Below are 8,429 nucleotides of genomic sequence, written 5' to 3' on the forward strand. Positions count from 1 at the left end.
AGGATGCATAAGTAAGACTGGATAAAATCTTGGCATACTAGCATGCAACGACATGTCCAAGATTCAGAGAGACGGTATTGCATCTCACGCTCGATCTGGTGCACATAAACTAAATTATCTGCATAATGGTACTGCAATATTTTTTTGTAAAAAGTGTTGCATCCCACTTATATTATTCTGGGCAGCCCATTCACTCTTATTTGGCGCTACACTCATGGTCCAGGGAAAATGAAACTGCTGTTTGTTCTCAAAACTGCTAGTGTATCTGCGCTTCTTCCTCTTTTTTTGGAGAAAAGTGTTCCCTTTAAGTGGGTCCGCAATATATGTTCTTGTAGCAACTAGAACCAGACTTCCACGTATTGCTAATTTCCATCATTTATTACTCGCTCTCGATGATTCAAACCTCTATCTAAGCAAGCAACCCCAGCTGCCAGGACCACCCACGAGGTTAGCTTGTGAGTTAACTTCTAAAAAATGGTAGTAGTAACACATGTTCTGAAGTTCATTGTTATTTGACGTGGAGTTAGTTAGTTCAGCATGAGAATTTCAGTTTGTTTGGTTGAAACAGTTCCATTCGGACATGCTTAATTTGTTATTAAAACATAGTGCTACTTGTAGTTCACTTCTCCTAATTCATGAAGTTCACATCTCTTGCTACTTATTTATTTAGTTCGTCCATTGGTTTGTGCACTTGTTTATTTAGTTCCTTGTTTGTCGAAGTTCGTTTTATTGGCGGGAGAGTTCACTTGCTACCTAAAAAATGAGTTACTATATTAAAAGCTGCTCTTAAAAAATGATTTGCAACTTTCATTTCACGGAGTTCACAACTCCAACTCAGGAAGTTAACATACATTGATATGTGGGAATAGTAGTTCCTCTAATATGTCGTAAATTAGTAACTTCTTTTGTTGATTTATCTCAGTATGAGTTTAAGTATCGTAACTTCCTTTGTTGATTTATCTCAGTACGACAGTGTTTTAATTGATGTATGGAGAAGATTACTGTTTGTAGAGTTGTAGATTCATGATATGTGTTTTTTGACCGGCTACACATGAAGTTCACTAAATTAAATATTCGAAGTCCACTTTGCAATTTTTAAGCCGATAAGATTTGTGCGATTCTTTTTTGAAGTTCACATTATTTCATTAGCGCAGTACACCTTTTTTTCATGTGAAGCTCGCTTCTTTTTTTAATAGGACTTAACTACCATAACAGTGCCCACAAGCAGCATGGCAACAAGCTGGGTGTTCTTGCGGCTGCCTCCCGTTGTTGTTATTACAAGTGCAATTCAGGCTCTTCGTTTCATTTGGATGAAGCAACCGAACACAAGTGCACAACCGGAATAAAGATGTGGAGATGAAGAACTCATTTTTTCTAATCCATGGAGTTCATTTCTCCTAAATTTTGAAGTTCACATCTCCTCGCTAATTGGAGCTAGGTAATTCAGTTCCCCTCACTTCTTATTCCCAACACAAGTTCATTATTTTCCGGGCAGTTCATTTTCTGCGATGCACAGTTAAGGTTTAAAAAGTACAAAGAGTAAAAATAGAAGTTCAGTTCACTGTGATGAAAAGTTCACTTTTATATTCCGTGGGGGGTTCAGTTCTTCCAAATATGAAGGTTGCTTATTTTTGAAGATTTTATCACTGAATTTCATGTAATTGGTGAACTTCTCGAAAATGTGATATAATGTTCGATGTCTATTCACAGCAAGAAAATCACACATACAACACTGGGCAGTTTTTATGCGATACTGGGTACATAATACAAAGCTATGGAGTGCTGATCAACTATGTGCCTTCATTATACTACAATATTTCAGGTTTGTTATTCACCTAATTTAATCACTTTGGTGCCAGGTACTTGAGAAGTCCACTCTCATCATCCAAGCATTACATGCATATACAGCAGGGACTCCCAGAGCGCTGCCACCCTAACAAGGCGATGCCGTAGAGGACGAGGACATAAACTTGGTGTCGGTCCCATGCTGCTTCTGGTTGGTGGTGGCGACTTGACAGTGGCTCCCTGTCAATGGCATCGTCAAGCCTAACTGCCTCGCGCTGCAGGACTTTTGTCGCAGGAGCATCACCAGGATGGAAGCGTCGTGGGATGCCTGAAGTTTACGGACACTAATTCATGTAGTTGTCTTCTCCTATTCGTGGAGTTCATGTCCCCTAATACTTCACTTTAGATTATTCATGTTGGGTGGATTTTTATTCGAGAATGTTAGATAGGCCATTTGTGAATTTTGCCTCTGATGTTTCCGCTTTGAGGTGGATAATTTTTTGTATATTAACTATGTGTGAAGTTCACTGTTATGCATCTGGGAGAGCAGTACACTTTTTTTTGTGAAAAAGATGTTCAGATGACTATATGAAAAGTTCACTTCTACAGCATGACGTTTGTGCATCGGGTGAAAATGTAGGGAGCAGGTGCTGCTTCTACTGAACCTTTGGAGGCTAGTTCTGAACTGCTACTTTTTGGTGATGTATGCTTGTGTGATTGCTGACCAGATGGCACTGCTTTATAAAACTGTATGAAAATGTGTTGCAACACATGGGCAGTGGATTAACTTCTCTTCAGCAGTACACTACATGATCTTGCACAACGCATTGGCAAAAAGAAGGAGAAGTATATACATCTTTGATATAGGAAGGCTCACTCGTTTGGCTTTGGCACTAAAACTACTCATAGTTCATTTCATGAACATTACGCCAAAATTCTTCTGGAAGCTCGCATAGAAAATACACTAAAGTTCTCTCAGTGAATATTAGTAGTTCAGTTCATATAATATTGAAGTTCACTATGAGTGTGAAAAAACAACGAGAAGTTCTAAAAACAGAGTTTTATATATTTAAATCTTCTCTCAAATTGTTAAGAATATTGATAAATCTTCTACATGAAAAGATGAGTAATTTGCATAGCTTTTCAACGGTATATTATATGCAAAGTTCTGATAGACAATTTGAAATCTACGATGAAAAATCTGGACACAGTGGAGAGCTTATACATTGCGACCGGAAGTTCACTAGCACGTCACAGGAAATTCACATGTATGTCAGAAGAAGTTCAGCTACTCTGATTTTACCAGGACGGAAATTCTACAAACTGAAGTCGTAACTACAAGCTCGGATTGCCCAAATCCAGCCCCGCCTCAATCAATTGACACCAATATAACCCTAATTACATTCTAGCATGTCGACCCGCCCCACCCAAGCATCGAAGGCACGTCAAACTCGAACCGTTTGTTTGCGGGCGAACATCTATGTTCTTAGTATTTCTGAAATTACTTTAAAACTATAAATAATTTGGGAAAAAGTCCTACACGAAAAAGATGCGCATTTTTCGTAGTTTTCTAATGATATATCATATGCATCAATACCAATAGCGGTTTGAAAATAGCACGCAAAAAACAATACGAAATCGAAGTAGTTCGGAAAACTGATTCGAGTATATTTAAATCTGCTCTTAAACCTTACATTATTTGGGAAAACAATCTAAACGAAAAAGTTGCGCAATTTTCATACCTTTTCAACAGTATATTGAATGCATCAAACCGATGAGTGGTTTGAAAATGGCTCCCAAAACACTGTGCGAAAACACAGAAATCCGCGGAAATAGAGTCTATTATATTTGAAATTAACTTTAAAACGTCATGAATTTGGGGAAACTATCTGAACGAAAAAGTTGCGCAATTTCTCTAGCTTTCCAACGGTATATCATTTGTATCGCTCCGATTAGCGGTTTGTAAATCGCGATCAAAACAATACACATGAAAACGTGAAATCCATGTGTTCCGCTAGGAAGTTCACTGCATGAGTAGCTGAAAGTTCAGAAGTGGTTCGAGAATAGCTATTCTCGAACCGGTTCGAGAATAGCAGACCTATATATATATATATATAAATGCACAACTAAAAGAGAAGAGTGGTAGACGCAATGACATGAACTATGGAACCCTATGGGTAACCTCAAAAGAAACAAATTTGGGAGGCCAAAAGAGATAAGTGTATATATGCTTAATCTTGAAGTTTTTATTATATGTTATAAGGCATATAATTATGAAGGTTCCAATAATCCACAATGATGAGGTGGAGGTGCAAGAAAACCAGATGGTTATCGGTCAACAATGGAAGAAGGGAGAACACGTGCGTAGTCACTATTTGTGTCATTTTTTTGCATGGTTTTAGAGATGCGCGGTGTGTTCTCCATGTATAATGGTTAAGGAAGTCGTTGGTTATGAATAAATTGAAGTGGTAATTTGTGTATTTTTTATGGTCTTTGATGATGTATTGTAATAAATTACTTATATTAAATGGCACTGATAAACTAGGAGAAACCTAGAGCAACTGAGTGATGGGAGTGGCTCACCATTATATTTTATCTTTCCTTTGTTTCCACTGCCTCATGTCACCTCGTCACTTTTATCTCTTTCCGTTACTTTCACCAGAACGTGGAATTATTTTTCCTTAAATAGGTGCACACCGGATTTGGAAAAGGATCTTAGATTAGGACGATTCTACGCAGTGCCCAGGCACCCGATAGTCTACCACGGTGCTCTCCTGGTCGGAACACAAAATTTCCTGAAATAGTAAATGGTCCCGAGAACTGAGAGCGAAAACTAACCAAAAGTAGAAAGTGGAGGGCAGCTCTTTCTCTCCTTTGTTTCCGAGTTTTCTTGCGGGAGCTCCCCGTCAACATGCGGACACAAAATCTGCAATGTAAGTGTCAGCAATGAATATAGAAAAGAAGAAGAAGAAGAAAATAGAGCCAGATTTAGCACGAACCTACTATTGTTACACCCAGATATGTGATGAACCTACTATTTTAACATCTTGGATGTAGAAAAATAAAAAATTTTGCATCTACCGCTGCCAACATTCTCGATGTAAATAAAGATCGAAAATACATCCGGCTTCAAAAAATTACAACCAGACCTCAAGAGGAAAAGATCGAGAATACATCCGGCTTCAAAAAATTACAACCAAACGTAAGGCGAAAAGATCTAAAATACATCCGGCTTAAAAAAATTACAACCAGACCTAAGAGGAACCTACTTTTTTACATCCTTGGATGTTTCTGGATGTAGAACTGGGGGCTAAGGGAGGTGTGGGAGTTGAGGGGAAGAGGAGTGGCGGCAGACCGGCGGAGCGCAGGACCATGGGAGCGAGGCCCTTCCCGACAGCGCGTCGTGGAGATGGGAGAGCCTGGAGCGTGCAGTGGAGGTCGAAGTCCTCCCGATGGCTCGCCATGCTGCCAGGGGCCGAGCGGCCCGCGGTGGGAGCGAGGTCCTTCACGGCGGTGCGCCATGGACGGGAGCCTGCAACGCGCGATGGAGGTGGGTGCCCTCCTGGAGCCAGCCATGGAGACGGGGTCTGCAGCGCGAGGTGGAAGTGGGCGTCCTGCCGGCGGATGGGGAATCAAAGGTGGGCGAGATGGGAAGATTCATCCCTCCCCCAACTGCCATGACTGCCTCCCTTCACCTTGGGAAGATTCCCCCCTCCCCCAACCTCCATGGTCGTCTCCCTTCACCTCAGAAGCACGGGCGCCTGCGGATCAGCACCACCACCGCTTCTGGTTCCTCTTACGATCTCGGTCCTCTCGATGGGGTGCTCGAATTCATAGAGTGGGAGATGGGGATGGGTGAAGGAGAGGGAGATGGTGTGCTTAAGTTTACCCTGTCGCGGTCACCCATGTGCGTGTGGTCCCTGGAAAAATCCCATTGTCGCCCATGTGCGTGTGTTCCTTGGAAGTATCCGGCCGCATGATTACGATCTAACGCACACGAGCTGTGAGCAGTGTGGAAGACACGTGGCACGAAATAGAAATTGGGCTTAGATTATCCATGGTTGGGTACAGTGGGTTTATTAAGGCATTAATTTTCTTACCATTGGAGTTATTTCCCAATGACTTGCATCTAGGAGCTCATATCGTTAGGCGCTGGTAGCCTGCAACTATGGTATTTTTTCCTCCATCCATTGGATGGAGCTCTAGGAACAAGAAAAAAATCTATACCGATTACCACATGTCGGAAAACATCATTGTACCTCCCGTTCACATGCCGCATTACCGCTCTACCTCATACCTTAGAAGTTACGAACCACCTCCTCTTCCTTCTCATATCCAGCCAAGTATCCTTCTCCAACCGCGTCACCATCGTCTCCACCCATAAACTCTATATATCCACCATCTTCTCCTCATCATTCCATATTGTTGCCACATGCCATCAGCAAGGACATTGGTGTTGATGTGCAGATCGAAAACATGCATGATAGGCGGAGAATAACTACAACGATATGGTGGCGCTTGGAGTTCCGCAACCTAGTATACGTACTTCTACTTACAAGTATGCATGCATATTGAGGTGTCAACTTGACTTTACCATTTAAATTTCCAAATTTCTAGCTTTAATTATTTCATTCATTTTTAACAATATGTATAGTATTCTCATAATAGACCATCATCGCAAAAATCTGTGATACTTTTTACCTGAGCACATACAAAATTGGTAGCTGGCGTCACCACATGTTTATCCACTTAGGAAGCAATATAAGTCTAGTAAATAATACTTATATTTTATGGTTATGACTTATAAATATGATCAATTTTACAATCAAATACTGATTATTCAACTTTTGGTACGACACATTCACCATTGCAAATTTGCACCAAAAATTGATCTATTTTGGACAATACAACTAGACACACTTCCAACCCTCTCATGCCCTTAGCATTTCGGATCATCTGATCTAGAGACTGGGTTGGATGTCCTAGTGAGTGGAAAATTTCCAATTTTGTGGTTAAGTTGGACAATGGTTCCATTCGACCTGTTAGGCTATGGGTGACACCCTTCCACTAGTGAAGCCCACCTCGTTCTATCCTTTCCCTTCCACATCTATTCTATTATAGTGTTGAATGAACCCTAAATGTGGTGGCACGTGGTGTAAGAGAAAATATATTGGTAAAGCCACTAGAATTTTTACACTCCCATAGATAAGTTCACAAAAAAATCTAATTCTAAAATTAAATCATTCCAAAGTTTAAAGTTTTTTCTGTTTACAAGATATATATTTTCCTCTTCATAACTAGTAACCTCATATTGCTTAAAAGGCGATCAATCATTTGCAGTTTTCAATACAATCCTCACTTTGCTATGGTGGGTTGGTCGCATGAAGAAGAAATATCCCCATGGTTCGAGATTGGGGGCGATCCCCAGCCACACTTCATAGAAGTTTGTGAAGATAGACAATAGGGATTTGACCATATGTCAAGGTTGACTAGATCCACCTACTAATATTGCGGCACATTCTTTGTCTTTGACCCATTGGGAATACTAAATCATGTTGGATAACTTTTCCCTAGAGTGACGTAGGTTATCGAATCCCCAAAAGACAAAAGATTCCAAATGGCGGGGTGATATTTTCAAATACAATGTTTCTTATAATCTTCATGTAATTGTGGATTAAATAGCACATTGAGTTTCACAAGACTAAAATTACTTGCATAAAAAATGAGTAATAACAATAATGATAATATAGGCCTAGGAAGAGCTTCACGTCCAACCTAGTATGAATGTGAGGAATCATAAGGTAAATATGTATATTAATTGGGTTTATCTAAGTCTGAGGCGACGACTGAGGTTTTCTTATGTCTCAGTCAAAAGAGAAAAATGCAACTCGTTCTAGTTGCACTTTTGTACAACACAATTGCACTTTTCAGAAAAGTGCGACTATGTGCAAGTTGCACTTTTGCTAAATTATGATTTCACTTTTCTCGGGTGGCTCGAGTTGCACATTTCTCTAAATTGTGGTTGCATTTTCCTCGGGTGGCTGAGACTTACGAAAATCTTAGTTGCTTGAGATTTAGCAAAACCGATATTAAATATTACGATAATGAATACGATGATTATTTGGCATGTGGGTGGTAGGTCCATAGGGAGTGTCAAACTACTATCGTCGCATCGAGGTTTCAATAGTCCAACCCGGTGCGAAAGATTCATGCTCACGATAGCTAAGTTATTGATTTATATACTAGATGAAGCATTAATATTCTTTGGCTATATTGTGTCTTCCCAAGGTACTCTTTGAATTTTCCATTTCTCGCCTATTTTCACTCGATTTAGGGTTCATCCCTCCATGAGTAATTGTCTCGTGCCTCTTGCCATTCTTCACCCTTTTGTACAATGGGCACCAACTGATTCCCCGGGATATGACGAGACAAAAGAACAAACCACGTACAAATAAATATAGATGGCAATGGAGGCGGAAATGGGACCATGACAATGTTTCTATCGAAGGTGGAATGGATCTAGATGTTGTAGAGTGGTGAATGTCTATCATTTTACATGTGTGCCTTTCTGATGGTACTCTTCCCTTCACAAAAGTTATGTTCTAGGGTAAGGGAGAGCCATCGGTGTGTGGTACTAGCGGTAC

The 8,429-nt window shown here is 40.3% G+C and overlaps 1 long non-coding RNA gene across 1 annotated transcript; it reads left to right on the forward strand.

Annotated features, from left to right (window-relative positions):
- The first annotated feature begins 1,458 nt into the window (after nt 1-1,458).
- On the forward strand, nt 1,459-2,393 carry LOC124670216. The gene is made up of 2 exons (XR_006992439.1): nt 1,459-1,822; nt 1,909-2,393. It is a non-coding gene; the product is annotated as an uncharacterized LOC124670216 (long non-coding RNA).
- Nucleotides 2,394-8,429: the final 6,036 nt, after the last annotated feature.

This window comes from Lolium rigidum, chromosome 1, assembly GCF_022539505.1.
Source record: "Lolium rigidum isolate FL_2022 chromosome 1, APGP_CSIRO_Lrig_0.1, whole genome shotgun sequence".
Lineage (NCBI taxonomy): Eukaryota > Viridiplantae > Streptophyta > Magnoliopsida > Poales > Poaceae > Lolium > Lolium rigidum.